At 40.6% G+C, this 19003-nt stretch overlaps 1 protein-coding gene across 1 annotated transcript in view; it reads left to right on the forward strand.

The window, feature by feature from the left end:
* The window catches only part of LOC121518669 (glutamate receptor 1-like), a 151429-nt gene that overhangs the window by 13635 nt on the left and 118791 nt on the right, over nt 1-19003 (forward strand). The window lies entirely within an intron of this gene.

Consider the following 19003-nt stretch of genomic DNA (forward strand, 5'->3'; position numbering starts at 1 on the left):
ACCTGGTTACTGAGGGGGGCTCGGGTTGAAAATGCTGCCCTCCACTAAAGATGAACAGACTGAAGGTGGAGCTGAAACCTCCTGATAAGCCAGAACATTCTGGAATGTAGCTGGGTCATTAGTGGGGATGCTGAGTAAGCATTGATATTCACATCGGTCATTTTGTTTATTATTCTTCTTCCCTGTGGGCTAGTTCCTCCTTTATACTTTGTCATATCGACACCGTTTCAACTTTTAAAAAAATTCAGTTTCTTCATCATTCGACTGCTGTGACTTTTCTCATTTCTAACTTTTATAATTTTTAAAATTATGGCTATTTTCAGCTATTTATAGGCCAAAATCAGCTATTTTTATGCCATTTTATGCTATTTTAGGCTATTTTCAGCTATTTTTGGGCTATTTTCAGCTTTTTTGAGGGTATTTTCAGCTATTTTTATCCATTTTTGAGCTATTGTATGCCATTTTCAGCTACTTTTAGGCCAAAATCAGCTACCTTTATGCCATTTGATGCTATTTTATGCTATTTTTAGGCTATTTCCAGCCATTTTAGGCTATTTTCAGCTTTTGTTAATATACGTTCAGCCGTTTTTATCCTTTATTGAGCTATTGAATGCCATTTTCAGCTACTTTTTGGCCAAAATCAGCTCATTTGACTGCTATGAATTTTCTCGTTTCTAACTTTTATGATTTTTAAGATATTTCACTTTGTTTAACAATGTTAAACAGATCGCAACATTTCACAAATCTGTGCTTTCTTCAACTCATCATACCTTCGGCATTCCTTGGGCTTTTTTCACTATTCTTCTTTCAAACTCTTCAGCTTCTTGTGCTCTTTTCAGTTATTTTTTAAACTTTTTTATACTATTTATACTTTTTCAACTATTTTGCTTTTTGAATTCTATATTTTGAGCAATGATTTCACATTCTTCACAAATCAGGTATTACACTCCTCAGCTTTAATGCTATTTTAAGCTAATTTTCCACTATTTTCAGCTATTTTCATGCCATTTTAAGCTAGTCCAATGCTTTTCAGCCACTGACTGCCATTTCAGCTACTTTTAGGCTATTTTCAGCTAATTTTATGCTTTTTTAGCTTTTTTTTTTTAGGCTACTTTCAACTTTATTTGTCCCGTTTTTTTTTTTACTGTTTTCATGCTATTTTATGCTATTTTTATGGTATTTTCAGCTATTGTTTTACTTTTTGGCTATTTTCAGCAGTTCCTCCACAGTTCAGCTCTCATCATCCCCACAAAATTTCAGCTGAAATTGCATTTTTGGTCTAGTTGACTTTGATTTTTGTGCCTGAATCTGTGATCTCCCTTAGAAACAAAACAGTGTGGTTAATATCTGCTGTGAAACCATCTTAATTTGGATGAATTTCAGTATTTTTGAATGATAAAATTAATTTCAGTTTTTTGCATCTCAAACTCTAAAACCAGGCGGGGCAACAATCGGACTACTGACGTTGTTAAAAATAATGATTCAGTTGTCGGAAATCCAAACTTCAATACTATGGCATGATTTTATTGTTAAAACTTTTAAAAATAATGTCATTAAAATTCTTTGTTTTAAAGTAAGATCTTTAAAACTGTTGTCACTAGATTTGCAGGTTCTTAAATGTCAGGGTGGTGCAGCTGTAACCAAGGGGATTTGATTTGATATGAAGTCATAAAAACAGATCGTGGCATCATTTTCATCTGTTTAACTCCAGCTGACACTCATGTCCAAGGGAAATGGCCTCTAGATAGATTTTCAAGTAAAGGTAAAAACGTTTCAGTCACAGGTGTGCAGGTAAACTCTCCATGTCCAGTGTACTTTTCTGTGAAACTCTTTATTCCTGTTTCAACCCTCCAGTATCATTCAGAAGCACCAGCCGTATAATCCTCCTATGGACAAAAAGTTAATATTTATATGGAAATATTTTCCCCCAATTTTTGTTTGATTCTTTTCTTTAACTTCAGTCTTGATCCAAACTACCAATTATTTGCATATTTTGGAGAAATTAACCCTTAAAATATCAGTTTTACCAGAAGAAGTCACAGTTGTGTGTTTTTTCTGATAAACAAACAAAGAATACGAGTTATTCTCTAAAAATGAATAAATATCAGGCAGCTGGGATTTTTTTTTCTCCAAGCATAGATGTGGATATGTCAAAGATAAACAACAATTTTGATTTTGATGCATTATTGATCTTTGTGTCAGATTTAGAATTGAACTCCTTCATGGGCAAAAAGGTCCCCTTAAAATATCACAGATCAATATTTTCCTTTGTTGTTGGTTTCAATCTTTCAGTCAATTTCAGTCCTGATCAAAACGTCAACTATTCTATTATTCTCAGGATTTTAACCTTTTAAATGCCAGTGTGACTACATGGTGTCATTATTTTATATGACAATAACACAAAACCAGAATCATGAGCAGCTTTACTGGCCAAGAATGCAACAAGGAATCTGACTCCAGTTAGCTTTGCTCTGAATGTACAGCATTTAAACATTAAATATAAAAACAAAAACTGAAAAAAATATCGAGTAAATTGAGATTTAGATGTACACTCCTCAGTTAACTTGGTTTGATTTTTTTCTAGTTTATAAAAGGTCTGTGTGCATTTATAGTATAGGTGGAACATGTGCAAGAGGTGTAAGGATGCTGACTATATATTTAATGATATTTAATGATTTGAGGGTTGGTAACTCTGTGACTGTTGAGCGGTCGTCATGGTAACTGTGACTGTTGAGTGGTCGTCATGGTGACTCTGTGACTGTTGAGCGGTCGTCATGGTAACTGTGACTGTTGAGCGGTCGTCATGGTAACTGTGACTGTTGAGTGGTCGTCATGGTAACTCTGTGACTGTTGAGCGGTCGTCGTGGTAACTCTGTGACTGTTGAGTGGTCGTCATGGTAACTCTGTGACTGTTGAGTGGTCGTCATGGTGACTCTGTGACTGTTGAGTGGTCGTCATGGTAACTCTGACTGTTGAGCGGTCTGCATGGTAACTCTGTGACTGTTGAGCGGTCGTCATGGTAACTGTGACTGTTGAGTAGTCGTCATGGTAACTCTGTGACTGTTGAGCGGTCGTCGTGGTAACTCTGTGACTGTTGAGTGGTCGTCATGGTGACTCTGTGACTGTTGAGTGGTCGTCATGGTAACTCTGTGACTGTTGAGTGGTCGTCGTGGTAACTCTGTGGCTGTTGAGTGGTCGTCATGGTAACTGTGACTGTCGAGCGGTCGTCGTGGTAACTCTGTGGCTGTTGAGCGGTCGTCATGGTAACTGTGACTGTTGAGTGGTTGTCGTGGTAACTCTGTGGCTGTTGAGTGGTCGTCATGGTAACTGTGACTGTCGAGCGGTCGTCATGGTAACTCTGTGGCTGTTGAGCGGTCCTCATGGTAACTGTGATTGTTGAGTGGTCGTCGTGGTAACTCTGTGACTGTTGAGTGGTCGTTATGGTAACTCTGTGGCTGTTGAGCGGTCGTCATGGTAACTCTGTGGCTGTTGAGCAGTCGTCGTGGTAACTGTGACTGTTGAGCGGTCGTCGTGGTAACTCTGTGACTGTTGAGTGGTCGTCATGGTAACTCTGTGACTGTTGAGCGGTCTGCATGGTAACTCTGTGACTGTTGAGCGGTCGTCATGGTAACTGTGACTGTTGAGCGGTCGTCATGGTAACTCTGTGACTGTTGAGCGGTCATTGTGGTAACTCTGTGACTGTTGAGTGGTCGTCGTGGTAACTCTGTGACTGTTGAGTGGTCGTCGTGGTAACTCTGTGGCTGTTGAGCGGTCGTCATGGTAACTGTGACTGTTGAGTGGTCGTCATGGTAACTCTGTGACTGTTGAGCGGTCGTCGTGGTAACTCTGTGACTGTTGAGTGGTCGTCATGGTAACTCTGTGACTGTTGAGCGGTCTGCATGGTAACTCTGTGACTGTTGAGCGGTCGTCATGGTAACTCTGTGACTGTTGATATGTTGCCATAGATAGATAGATAGATAGATAGATAGATAGATAGATTGATAGATTGATAGATAGATAGATAGATAGATAGATAGATTGATAGATAGATAGATAGATAGATAGATAGATAGATAGATAGATAGATAGATAAATAGATTGATAGATAGAGGCTTTCATTCTCCACTGCTAAAAATAGGAGCAGAGGAGAGTTATGAGTGATTTAAACTGAAGAGTTATAATGATGAGAGTTTCTGTGTTCACATCTTTTCTTGTTAAATACACATCTAAGTATCTGAGGGTCTAAACAAACACATGAACAGTGAATTTTTATTTTTTTTATGAATTAGTAAATGTAAATCGTATAAATCCTGTCTCCTGTAGAGGGTGGATATTTCATTTATAGCCACTGTATTGTCAGAGTTACAGTGACAGTCCTGCAGGTTTGTGAAGGCTGCGGTCACCACCATGGGTCAGTGCGTCATCCCTCCATCCTCCAGACTTCATTCAGCAGACCTGGGATTAAGGGAGAACAGAGCTAAGTGTAGGCCGCTTTAAAAGAGCAGACAGCAGCAATAAATACACATAGAGTAGCTGAGGATGGGGGGGGGGCAGCACTAAATGGACTGTGGCTCCGGGGAACGCTCAGCTCAGTGCAGTAGGTTTAGAGAACAATGTGCTGACCTTGTTTTGTTCTGCCCCAAATACTGAATTTACCAGCCAGCCGTTTACACCTGAATTTGAAATGTGCAGAAATAATCACCATAATTGACAATAATCCTCCTCAGATCGAGCACAGACAAAGCCGCTGTTTTTATCTGATGATGACTGTTTCTATGACAGAAGTGAAGGCTTCATGGAACTGTTAATGTCCACCTCGTATCTGTTATTTCAGACTGGGCTGCACTTTGGACAAAATGATACTCATCATGTGTGTTTCCTTTAATAAACGCTGATTCTGATTATTCGTCATGTGATTTATCAATTATTGGTACATTTTTAAAGCTAATTCTTTATTTTAAAGGCATAACTCCTGTTGACAGGGCTGGTATGGAACACAACTCTTTTTGGCCACAGTGGCCCCAAACATAGAGAGCAGTGGCTCCTTAATGCACCATTCCACTGTTACATAATACCTACACTGAAGCAAAGGCAGGGCCGTATGCAGGGTTTCAGAAATACCGAGGTCCAAACCCAAGCTTACCAAGGAGATTCTGGGGCATGCTACCCCTGAACATTCTTCTAATTTCCCCTAATCTAAAATTGGGCATCCTTATCTCGGGTTAAGCAGGAAATCTGATGTCTACTCGCTGGTTCAATGTAGGATTTACTTCAGCAATGGGTGGGTGTGGGGGGCTGGGGTCCTCCACCAGAACATTAAGAACTTGAAACGCTTTATTTCCTGTATTGTAGTGTGTTTAAGCACTGCTATTTACTAAAATTAAAATAAATTAACTGTGACATTTGAGCAACATACTCAAGTTCCTTATTATCAGAGTGAAAGAGGTCAGACTAAAGTACCCTAAAACAAAACCAGACTCTCTCCCAGAGTGAAGCATAATATGCTGATGTGTCAAAGCATCCCCACAGCATGATGCTGCTGAGAAGCATCCCCACAGCATGATGCTGCCACCAGCGTGCTCCACAGTGGGGATGGTGTGTTTGTGGTGATGTCAGTGTTTGGCTTCTCGTCTGATGGTCTCAAAGCTCCATTCTGGTCTCATCAGACCAAAGACCTTTCTTCCTCTTGACCATGGAGTCTCCCACAGTCCTTCTGGTGAACTCTAGTCCAGATTGAATCTGAGTTTTCTTCAACAGTGTCTTTCTCTTTGCCACTCTCCCATAAAGCTCTGACTGGTGAAGAACCCGGCCAACAGTTGTTGTCTGCAGAGTCTCTCCATCTCAGCTGCTGAAGCTTGGAGCTCCTTCAGAGTAGTCATAGGTGTCTTGGTGTCCTCTCTCACTAGTCTCCTTCTTGCACACCCACTCAGTTTGTGAGGACGGTCTGATCTAGGCAGATTTACACATGTGACATATTCCTTCATTTCTTCATGATGGATTTAACTGAACTCTGGGGGATGTTCAGAGACTTGGAGATGTTTCTGTCTCCATCCTCTGATTTATACTTTTCAATAACCTTTTATCTGAGTGTTCTTTTGTCTTCATGGTGTAATGGTAGCCAGGAATACTGATGAACCAGTGAGTGGACCTTCCAGACACAGGAGTCTACAACACTCACAGGTAGGTTAGGACAAATGAGTGATAGCCTACATGTTTAGATCATGAATCTGCAGAGTAACTGTTGTTAATATGTGGAGCTTCATACCAACAGAAACAAATCTTTCATTAGTGCTGAAACACACAGCTTGAGTAAACATCCCCCACTGCTCAGCGGCCCAAACCACCAAAATAAAGGCAGCTGAAGTGAAGCAGAATGATCCTTTAAACAGTCCTGACTTTGCTCGCTGCTGCTGCTGCAGGTTATTTTTCTAAAGCAGACGTGAACGGAGTCTGAATGTTCTGCTGCTGCACCTGAGCTGATCCCACCTGCCCTCTGGATACCTCCACAAACCCCTCTCTCTGTTTGTCTCTCTCTCCTCTGTTAGTCTCTTCCTGTCTGTCTCTTGTTTGCCCTTTTCATTCCGTGTCTGATTGAGAGGAAAAAGCGTCTACATCTCTTTCTGTCTCTCTCTCTCTGTTTCTCCTCCTTCTGTCCGTCTCAGTTAGCCTCTGTCAACATTTTCTGCCCTCAGACGTCAGAAACACCTGCTGCACTTTCTTTACTCACAGAGACTCTACAGTTCATCTGATGCTTTCTGAAATACTCTGATGCTAACAGCTTTAAGACCATCTAAGGCTGGGAAACAGAGCTTACTGTAAATATCTGTGTATAAGACACTGCAGCCACCAGCACCAACTACATGTGATCCAACACTCCTGACCATTCATGAGACTAAATGGCTGTTAAAGTGTGCAGAAACCAGGCGGGCAGTGCCACTTTTAACATCTTTTCTCCCTCAGTAGGCCACAATTCTGCATCTTAAAAAAAACTCAAGTGCACAGTTAAATAAATAAATAAATAAGGGCTGTCAAAATTGACGCATAATGCAGATTAATCCATCATCATGATTAACCTGATTAAAAATTTTAATGCAGTTAACTTTTTGGGTGCCAGAGTTTTTCAAGAAAATAGAAAATTGTGATATCAAGATTTCAAAAGGCTGTAGCTTGAAAGTGTTTAGAGATAAAGGCATACTGTAAATAAGAAAAATCTTCAGTATGACCGAACGTTTGTGATGGGAGTAAATTCAGTCATTTCTGCATATTCTGACGCCACCAGACGGCCTCCACCGCCACTGCTTCTACCATGTCTGCCCCTACCTCTGCAGTATTTTTTTAATTCCCGCTACCTCCATCAGTATTTGTGTTTTGACCACCCCTGCAACCCCAACCATGTCCCCACCCCGGCCACCATGAGGAAAAGCATCAGCTTCAGTATGTGCTGCTTTGGACTCTCATGGCGCACGGAGTCACAGTGGCTCCGACGCACCGCTATTACCGGATGACTGAACGTCATTGTCACAGGGGTGAATATTCTACTATTCCTCCCAGCATTGTGAGTGTCCTCGCTACAATTTGCTCTCTTTCTCTCCTTTAAGTTCCGACTTCAACCACTTCTACCAATTCCTCATCTCCACGATAGGTGGTGCATCTTCAAACTCTCTCTCTCCAAAATTTTAAATAGAAACATGCGAACGAATGCTTCTGGGATTGAAGTTACTCATGTCCGCCATCTCCTGGTGTAAAGTAGTAACAACATTTGGCACCATGTTTGCAGCTACAGCCTGTTTAATTCAGCAATATTGCTTGGCGCAATGACTTTGGCACTTAAAGGGTTAACCCATCTACAGTGCAGAATGACTCAAAATCCCTGAAATGTCTCTGGCCATGCATTTCGGGCATTTTGTCCAAGTAGGGTTACTGTCAAGCACGTGCAAATGGGCCGTCCATCTGGTAGTGACCAACCAACTCGATATGGAAGACACTAAACAGCACATTGGCCCTCTGGATGTGAAATTTGAGTACAAAAAAGCAAGATGGAACAATTGACTGACATAAAGTATTATGTACATTCTGCAGGAAGGGGTTTTCTTTTCACTAAAACACTTCCAGCTTAAAATACCACGTCAACGCAAAGCATACGTTCATCGAGGATTCTGCTAGCACTTTGGCTAACACATTGCCAAGCTTGCGACAAACCACCCTCACAGAACGCTAAATTTAAAAGGGAGACTACGAATAAAAGTGAATATTTTTCATCAAATTGATCTGTATTGTTTCGAAATGTGACATGACCAGCTGCTTACTGGGTGCCAAACATGTCTGGCCCGGCTACATTTCTAGATTTAAAAATCTGGCCCAGTTGAATTAGTAATTGAATAGCCCTGGCATATACATTCCCTTCTTTCTTGAGTCTGCTTGCTTATGCAGAATGAAATGCGATTAATATAGATTAAAAATGAATGATATTTAATCATGATTAATCTAAATTAATCCACAGCAACCCTGTGATTAATCTGATTAAAAATTTTAATCGTTTGACAGCAGTAAAATAAATACATCAGTACTGTCAACTGTAAAACAGATTTTTGCAGCACAGTCATCACCAGTTTAAACGCACATGTTGATGCCACCGTTAGCTTAGCAGAGTGATATATGACAGACAACAGCTCTGTCTGAGGCAGCAGGTCTGCCATGTCTGTGACAGACAGAATGTTCCTCCAATCACCTTCTGAAGATGTTCTGAAAAGTCCTGCCCTTCTTAAACGCTTTCTCTGGGAGCTTTCCCTGATGAATATCAAATACATTCAAGCAATGGATGCAAGGGGGTCTGGTGGGTCAGGTTAGCTGTCTCCTGCTGACAGGGCTTTATGTTTTAAACTTTTAGGATCCTTCAGATCTCAACCACAGACATTAGAGACAGCACAAACACTAATCACTCTGCAGAACACACACTTCAGTCAGGACGTTCAGCAGGCGTCCCAGAGTCAGCTGTAAAATAGGTTTGAATCTAGTCTTGTTCAAAGTAAGAGTCAGATCAGTTTGTTTGTGGTGAGACCACCCCGAGGTTTGAAACACCTGCAGTTAAATACATTTTGATGTTCTAAAACCACGTAATAACACAGTTAATCCCAAGAGAGAAGAAAAACACTGTAATATAAATGGTAGGTCATATCAGCCTGTCCTAACAGGCAGATGACGAGAACATCACCTCCTCCTGCTTCTTTCCTTTCTTTCTCTGTAAGGATCCTGAAGCAGTATAACCTGGGCTCATGCCTTCAGAGATGGGACATCCTTTCTGGCCTTTTTTGGCCTTTCCTACCCACCATAGGGCGGTCCAATAAGTCAATAAGAAAACTTGTTTTGGTGAATGCCACAGCATTTTTTATTTTTGCCCTTATTGTTATTTAAATTAGTTTACACCTTGTTCTGACTCTTCAAGGATTTAACTGAGTAAATATTTAAGGTATTGTTAAATATCTGCTGAGGTGGAGTTACGGGTTTACTGTGTTTTTGACATTTATCTGGATGCCCATAACAGATAAACAGGTGCAGCAATGCAAACTGAAATATCCCATTGTCATCAGTATTCAGAGCCTTTACTCAGGACTTAGTTGGAGCACCTTTAGCATCAATTACAGCCTCCAGCCTTTTTGAATATTACCCAACAAGCTTTGCACACCTGGAAAGGGGGATTTTCTGCTATTCTTCTTTGGCAATCCTGGTTGAACCTTAGCTCAGGGCTGTGTGCACCAACATCAGGATACTAGAGGGACATAAAATAACTCTCAGGGGAAAATGACCTAAATAACTGCTAAAAGAGGTAAAAAATATATGAAAACTGGCAAAAATGGGTTACGCAGTAGTAACTAGACAAGCACTCAGAGAGTGCAGACCTCAGCCATTAGCCCTATCTCCCAATCGTAAAGAATCCTTCCTGGATCCGGACAGTGATCCAGATCAGTCCCAAAATCTAATCAGCTCTTCCTTATGCCATTTCTGACATTTCCTGAAAATTTCATGAAAATCCGCCCACAACTTTTTGAGTTATGTTGCTAACAAACTAACAAACAAACTAACCCACCCGATCACATGACCTCCTTGGCGGAGGTAAAATGGTTAAAGTCACAAAACATAAGTCACAAAAGGAAAGAAAAGGTCAAAAATGGACAGATAATGGTGAAAAGTGGTTAAAAATGGCAAGAAAGGGTTCAATATGTGGACATAAAATGCCTTTTAAATGATTGAATGAAAAGATGTTAAAAGTAACAATAACAGGTTAAAAGTGGCAAGAAAGAGTGACTAGTGGCAAAAACTGGTTAAAAGAGGCAAACATGGGCCAAATGTGGGACGATAGTTGGAAACAGTGATGAAAAGTGGTTAAAAAGTGGTACTAATAAGAACCCAATAATAGCTGGACATACTCATTGACCCCAAAATGCTGCTGATCCAACACACAAGCATCGATATCATTAATAAATCACAGCTAGGGAGGGCTCATTCTAGCTAGTACTCAAGAACTGTCTTGGTCTTGAGACCAGTCTCAGGACCACATTTTGAATGTCTTTGTCTTGTCTCGGTCTCGGACTGTCCGGACTTGGGATGATCCGTCATGACAAATCGAGACCAGCACTGATCTGCTATTTATTGACTTTATTAATGTGATAATAAGGAGAAACACTAAAACTACATGTAGCTACAGCTGCAAAACCTCAGACATCAGTCCATCTTGATTCTAGTCATAATTACCTCTGAACACATACTTTAGGCCACATTCACCTTACAAATCTAGATAAACATCTCATTTTTAGATACTTTAAATTATTCCAAACTTGTCAGTGGCTGCTAACCCCTGTGCCCTCCTCAAATGTTGTTCCCTCGGGACACCTGTGTGGCAAAAATGTAAACGTACAGAAAAATTGCCATTAAATCAGCATACATCAATATTTTTTCCTACTTTTTTTTTGGTCCATAAATCTCTTTAACAACTTCAGACCTGCTCAAAACTACCAAACATTCAATAATTTTCAAGATTTTAACCCTTCAAATGCCAGTTTGATTATTTGATTTTTTTTTTTTTTTTTTTTACTGCAGAAAACACAAAAAGTGAATTATTTTCCATAAAATTAATAGTAGAAAGATGGGGCTTTGGGGGTGATAAGAGTCTTGGATGGGTCAAAGATTAGCAAAAAAAATGATTTGTGTGAGTTTAAAAGTGTTACAACTCTGAGGATTATTGAATGTTTGGTAGTTTTGAGCAAGTCTGAAGTTGTTAAAGAGATTTATGGACCAAAAAAAAGTAGAAAAAAATATTGATGTATGCTGATTTAATGGCAGTTTTTTGTACATTTTTGCCTCAAAGGTGTCCAGAGGGTGCCTGAATGTTAAAGCTGGCACTACAAAAAAAATACAAACACAATCAAATCAATTTTGTTGCTGATCTTTGACCCATCCAAGACTCTTATCACCTCCAAAGCCCCATCTTTCTACTATTAATTTTATGGAAAATAATTCAGTTTTTGTGTTTTCTGCAGTTAAAAAAAAAAAAAAAAAAAAAAAAAAATTCCAACAATCAAACTGGCATTTAAAGGGTTAAGATCTTGAAAATAGTACTACTACAGCAAGTAGACAGAAATAAGAGGGAAAAAGCAACCAGATAGAGCCTAGCTCCGGTTGACGTTCTCAGAATCAGCACCATGGACAGAGACATGTCTATATTTTTCAATGTATTTATTTGAATTCAGAAATATGGAGATATGGGGCTTTAACTTCTTTTTTCCCTTAGTCTAATTTTGTGGATGATTGAAGGAAAAGTCAAAATGGACTGAGTTGGCGTGTAATTCTACAGCAGACATGGAAAAAAATAAGAGAGAAAAGCAATATGATACAGCCTAGCACCACAGAAAGTCCTTTTTCTTACTTTATCAGAATCAGCACCATGGACAGAGGCGTGTCTGTATTTTTAAATGTATTTACTTGAACTCACGCAGAAATACAGAGGTATGGGTGTTTCAAGGGGCTTTAACTACTTTCTCCCTTAGTATAATTTTGTGGCTTATTGAAGGAATAGACAGAATAGACTGAGTCAGCATGTGATACTACAGCAGACAGACAGAAATAAGAGGGAAAAAGCATATATATATATATGTGTGTGTGTGTGTGTGTGTGTGTGTGTGTGTATGTTTCTCATATATATATTTTTTTTTAAATTTGTGATCATTTTGTCAATTTTACAGCTTGTGGCATGAATTTTTGCAAGAACTTTTTCTACTCAAAATTTTGAAATTCAACATGTTTTACTCTTAAATGTCATTCAGACTCTCTCAGTGAATTTTCTACCCTCTGGACACCTTTGAGGCAAAAATGTACACGTACAAAAAACTGCCATTAAATCAGCATACATCAATATTTTTTTTCTACTTTTTTTCATAAATCTCTTAAACAACTTCAAAGTTGCTCAGAACTACCAAACATCCAATAATTCTCAGAATTTTAACCCCTTTAAACTCACACAAAACTCTCCATAATATAACAGGCAAAAATACAAGAATGTGGTGCATGGTCCTACAATGAGTAAATGGTTGAATCTGGTGAAATACAGTAAAAATGTCAAATTTCACAAGACTTCTTCACATTGAAATGCTGACATTAAAGAATGCATGATTTTATACTGCAATGACAGTGAGATTAAAAAACGTGATTTTAATGGAAGTCAGTGGGGACATTTTTGCCATGAAGATGTCAGGAGGGTATTTCTGACATTACGTAAAAATATAAATGCAATCGAATCAGTGTTGTTGCTAATCTTTGACTCATCCAAGACTCTCATCAGCACCAAAGTCCCATCTGTCCACTATCAATTTTATGGAAAATAATTCACTTTTTTTGTTTTTTAGTTGTGGAAAAAAAAAATCAACTAATCAAACTGTCTTTTAAAGGGTTAAAATCTTGAAAACTATTGAATCTTTGGTAGCTTAGAGCAACTCTGAAGTTGGTAAAGAGATTTATGTAAAAAAAAAAGTAGGAAAAAATATTGATGTATGCTGATTTAATAGCAGTTTTTTTTTTTTTTTTTTTTTTTGTATATCTACATTTTTCCTTGAAGGTGTCCAGAGGGTAGAAAATTCACTGAGAGAGTCTGAATGACATTTAAGAGTAAAACATGTTGGATTTCAAAAATTTAACTACAAAGAAAAGTTCCTGAAAAAAATCATGCCACAAGCTGTAAAACTGACAAAATGATCACAAATTTAAAAAAAAGAAAAAAGTTGGGAAAAATGGCCAAAAATGCCGAGGAGGGCACAAGGGTTAAATACATACAAGGATTTATCTTTTAGAAGAAGTTAGTTGAACAAATGTGTTAAGATTTGAGATTTGTGCATGCTGGGGTTTGAAAGAGTTGCAGACTCCATGTTGAAAACTAAAATTAGAGAGGATGCTCTTCAACAGTTCAGCCTATCATGGTTTCTTTAAATGGATTTTTATGGTCTTGGTCTTGTCTCCATCTCAGCTTGTCTCGGTCTTGACTCCTAAAAGTCTTAGTCCTGTCTTGTCTTGGTGCTCTCTGGTCTCAGGCAAGTCTTGGTCTCGGATACTGTGGTCTTGAGTACAAAACCAGCTTATTTACCTGATTTTTTTAGAGGCCCAGCTACTGGTCCGGTCCTGGGTGCTGAGGAACAGGTTTTCATTGAGGATATCTCTGCGCTGTGCTCCATCCAGCTTTCCCTCAACCCTGACCAGTCTCCCAGTCTCTGCTACTAGAAACACCCCCACAGCATGGTGCTGGGGTGGTACCGGTGCCTGGTTTCCCCCAGACATGATGTTTAGGTGTGAATAAGGTCAACCAGTTCATCTTGGTTTCATGTTCTTGTTCCTCACAGTCTCAGAGTCCTTCAGGGGCTTTTAATCAAACTCCAGTGGGACTGTTATGTGTTTTGCTCTGTGAAGGTCTGCAGAGATGGTTCTCCTTCTAGAACTTTGTCCTACTTTGTCAGAGTGACAATCAGGTTCTTGGTCTCCTCTCTCACTAAGGTCCTTCTCCTCCGATTGCTCTAAGAGCGACCAGCTCTTAGAAGAGTCCTGGTTGTGCTGGTTTCAGTGTAGATGAAGGAGAATAAAAATGATTTTTTTTAGCATCAGGCTGCAGCAGGAGAAAACTGGAGAAAGTGAAGTCTGACTCCTTTGTGAATGACCTGTATAAATCCATTTAATGCTTTGTATAAACGGGTTATTAGATGCTCTTGGTTGCCAGTTTTGTCCAATTAAAACAAAATAATCACAAGTAAAAGACATTTCCTGGACATTTAAATCAGACACATATTTGTTAAACCTGAGATAAAGTTTGTGTCTCAACTGAACCTCCATAAGGACATTTTACTTTTCATCATTAAAGTCTCTGTCCTTCCCTCCATTCCTGTTCAGTATGCTCTGCTCCTCTCTATCTCTTTAATACTCTCTCTCTCCTTTCTCCCCCTCTCCTCTCTCCTCTCTCACTCTCTCCTCTCTCTTCTCTATCCCTCACTCTCGGTCCCTCACTCTTTCTCTCTCTCTCTTTCTAACTCTCTCTCTCCTCTCTCTTTCTCTCCCTCTCCTCTCTCTCTCTCCTCCCTCTCCCTCCCTCTCTCTAACTTTCTCTCTCTCTCCTCTCTGTTTCACTCTCTCTCTTTTCTCCCCCTCTGCTCTCCCTCCTCTCTCTCTCCCCTCTTTCCCTCCTCTCGCTCTCTCTCTCCTCTCTCCTTTCCCTCTCTCTCCTCTCTCTCTCCCCCTCTCTTTCTCCTCTCTCTCCTCTCTCTCCCCTCACTCTCCCTCTCTCCCTTTCTCTCTCTCCCTCTCTCTCCTCTCTCTCTCTATCTAACTCTCTCTCCCTCTCTCTTTCTCTATCTCTTCTCTCTCTTTCCTCTCTCCCTCTCTTTCTCCCCTCTCACTCTCTCACTCCTCTCTCTGGCTCTCTCTCTTTTCTCTCCTTTCTCCCTCTCTCTCTCTCCCCTCTCTCCCTCTCTCTCTCCTCTCTCCCTCTCTCTCTCCTTTCTCGCTCTCTCTCTCCTCTCTCTCTTTCTCTTTTCTCTTCTCTCTCTCCCTCCCTCCCTCTCTCTCTCTCCCTCTCTCTCCCCTCTCTCCCTCTCTACCTCTCTCTCTCTCTCCATCTCTCTCTCCCTCCTCTCTATCCCTCCCTCTTTCTCTCTCCTCTCTCTCCCCCTCTCTCTCCTCTGTCTCTCTCTCTGTTGTGGTCTCGTCGGCCCGTTGTTTTGTGAAATGTAAAACAGACTGAGCTCTTCCTCCTGTGAGACAGACTCCAGCGTCAGAGCGGAGCAGCATGGCTGCGTCTGAGGTGGAAAAACAAATATTTCAGCGTGAGCCGAGCCTGGGCTCTCAGTGCTGCTGCTGACAGTTTCCACCCTGAGCTCACAGCCTCTTTTATCAGGAATTAGTGATGCTGAGGTGGAGGACTGACAGCTGCTCCAGAGAACCCCAGCACCACGACAGGAATGTAGAGACACTCACCTCTGATTGTGTGAGGATGTGTTTGTTTTAAAGGAGCAGTTCGCTGTTTTGGAAATGTTCTAATTTGCTTCCTGGCAGAGAATAACTGGAGGGAGGACAGGAGGTGTTTCTAACCAGTACATACATTTACTTTAACAACAGTAACATTTCAACATGTGATGGGAAGACTGCTGCAGGAAGCTGCTGTTCTGTTGCTGTATTTCATTCATGTTTTATGCTGGTCACCTGTGATGGGCCGCAAGAACTGGGCGGTATCCACTTGTTAATACCGTTAAACCTTCCCTAAATCCAGGGTCTATTTTAGGACTTCCTCAGGTTTCAGAGTCAGGTGTCAGATTTCAGAGGAAAAGCATCAGGTTTTCAGGAAAACCTCTTATGTGTCAGCCCTCAGAGGAAATATTTCAGAATAAAAGTCCTCAGATTTTAGATGAAAGGAGATCTGGCACCTATTTACTAAGACCTGATGCCTTTTACCTGAACCCTTTATGTGTCCTGATGCCTTATTTCCTTACACCTGACAACTTCTTCCTGAGACTTCATCCTTAATTTCCTGAACACTTTTTCTTTGACCGGACACCTTTTTTTTCCTGAGACCTGAAGACTTTTTTTCTTAAACCTGACAACTATTTCATGAGACTTGATGTCCATTTTCCTTAACCCAATTTGTGACCTGAAGCCATTTTTCCTGAGACCTATATCCTTTTTTCCTGATCCCTTTTTCTTGAGACCTAATACCTTTTATCCTGAGACCTGACACCTTTTTTTTCCTGAGACCTGATACCTTTTTTGATCCCTGATTCCTTTTTCCTGAGATTGAAAGCCTTTTTTCTTAAATCTGACACCTATTTCATGAGACTTGATGCCTGTTTTCCTGTACCCAATGTGCGACCTGAGGCCTTTCTTCTTAAGACCTGACCCCTTTCTTTCTGAGACCTGATGCCTTTTTCCCATGAGACCTTACACCTATTTCTGGAGACCTGTTGCCTTCTTTCCTGTTCCCTTTTTGTGATGTTATAGCTTTTTCCTGAGACCTGTAGCCTTTTTTCCTCAGACCTGATGCCTTTTTTCTCGAGATCTGAGGCCTTTTTTCCTGATTACTTTGTTCCTGAGACCTGCTACCTTTTTATGTGATCCCTTTTTCTGAGGCCTAACACCTTTTCCTGAGACCTGACCCCCTATTTCATGAGACCTGAAGCCTTTTTGTCCTGGTTCCTTTTTTCCTGAGACTTGATGCCTTTATTTCGGACCCCTTTTTTCTGAGCCCAAACGCCTTTCCTGAGACCTGAAGCCTTTATCTGAGACCTGACCCCTTTCTAAAGGAATCTGAAGCCTTTTTTTCTGAGACGTAAAACCTTTTTTCCTCTGACCTGAAGCTTTTTTTCCTGATCACTTTGTTCCCAAGACCTGCTACCTTTTTATTTTATCCCTTTTTCTGAGGCCTAACACCTTTTCCTTTTTGAGACCTGAAGCCTTTTTATGAGAACTGACCCCCTATTTCATGAGACCTGAAGCCTTTTTCCTCAGACCTGAAGCCTTTTTCTGAGACCTTTTCTGAGCTATATTTGGCCGTGCAGCAATACACCCCGACCCCTAGTGGTCTACGCTGGACCGTGCAGTAGCAATTGCCGACCCATACACTATTAAACCCTGACTGGTTAGGTTTAGGCATTAAAATCCGACTGGTTAGGTTTAGGGTCAGTCTGTCGGCAAGCGGATAGAACTGAAATTTCGTCACGGCTAATCACGCCCAAGCGTAGAGGTCGGCCGGCTCGGGCAATATAAGTCACGCCCCAGCGTAGAGGTTTCACCCTAGCATAGAGGTCTCCAACCAAACGCCCCAGCGTAGAGGTTTGCCCGAGGGCTGCAGCCAGATGCCTCTCTTTTTTCCTGAGACCTGCTACCTTTTTATTTTATCCCTTTTTCTGAGGCCTAACATCTTTTTCCTGAGACCTGAAACTTTTTTTTCCTGAGTTCTGTCACCACAGCTCATCTTCATAAAGTTTTGATACTCCATTTTGGTGTAATTTCTTTCTCACTGCTGATTTTCTTAAAACTTATTGACTGTCCATACTCCATCAGACAATCATCTGAGCCCCAGTGAACTGATTTAGACAAACTGACCAGAGAAATAACCTTTCAGGACCCTGTAATGGTAAAGATAAGCTAAAATGTCCCTGATCTTCAGGGTTTGAAAAGTGTGAAACCCGTCTGATTCTCCTGAACTCTAAGTTTTGGAGCCAAAGTAGTCACAGTTCAGTGTGTCACAGAGATCTTATCCGACTCTTCGAAGCCCTGAGGAAGCACTTTGCTGCTCTCGATTGTCTTACCTTTATGTTCGGTGAAATAAATGCTATTCTTCTTCTGGGATGACTCAATCTTCAGCGTTTCTCCTAAAACCCCCCTCAGGAGGAATGAGGAGCATCAGCAAAGATCAGTCTGAGACGAATGATCCAACAATAAAAATAGAAAGAGAAAATCAGTTCTGTCACTTTCTGGAAGGTTCAGGATTTTTCTTGGAGCTGTTTGTCAGCTACCAACAAAGACAGAGATGAAATAGACATTTTTCTGTTTGTGTTGTGATCATATCGGCTTCTTTAATGCTGTTTTTAGATTCAGGTGCTGAGTAGCGTTCAAAGACTCAGCAGTATATTTTTAAACAGCTTCACATCGGGTGGTTGCCTTTGGGGTTTTTATCTCTGACGGTTTCTGTGAGAACTACAGTAGAATGGTCGTCATGATAGCGGGAGTTTAAACTTTGATATACCATTAAAAAACCAAGCAGTATCCTAACCTGTTTAACAGCTCAGCATCGAAGATAGAAGTCAGAGATGACCTACAGGGTCAAACTCCTGCAGACATTAACTTAGACACCTTAAATGATCTTTAGAGGCCATCAATTCATCAGGAAGTCTCAAATTACAGTCATGGACCAAAGTATTGGTACCCCTGAAATTTTTCCAGAAAATACATCGTTTCTCACAGAAATTGTTGCATTTACAAATGTTTTTGGTATACATATGTTTATTGCCCTCATGTGCATTGGAACAACACAAAAAATCTGAAGAAAAAAGACAAAATTGACACAATTTTACACAAAACTCAAAACTCAAAAATGATCAGCACCCTCAACTTAATATTTGGTTGCACACCCTTGAGAAAAAATAACTGAAACCAATCACTTCCTATAACCATCAACAAGCTTCTTACACCTCTCAGCTGGACTTTTGGACCACTCTTCTTTTGCAAACTGCTCCAGGTCTCTCAGATTTGAAGGGTGCTTCTTCAACAGCAGTTTTGAGATCTCTCCATAGGTGTTCAATTGGATTTAGATCTAGACTCATTGCTGGCCACTTCAGAACTCTCCAGCGCTTTGTCTCCAACCATTTCTTGGTGCTTTTTGAGGTATGTTTGAGGTCATTGTCCTGCTGGAACACCCATGACCTCTGACCCAGACCCAGCTTTCTGACACTAGGCCCTACATTGAGGACCAAGATCTTTTGAT

Source organism: Cheilinus undulatus, linkage group 12, assembly GCF_018320785.1.
Source record: "Cheilinus undulatus linkage group 12, ASM1832078v1, whole genome shotgun sequence".
Taxonomy (NCBI): Eukaryota; Metazoa; Chordata; class Actinopteri; order Labriformes; family Labridae; genus Cheilinus; species Cheilinus undulatus.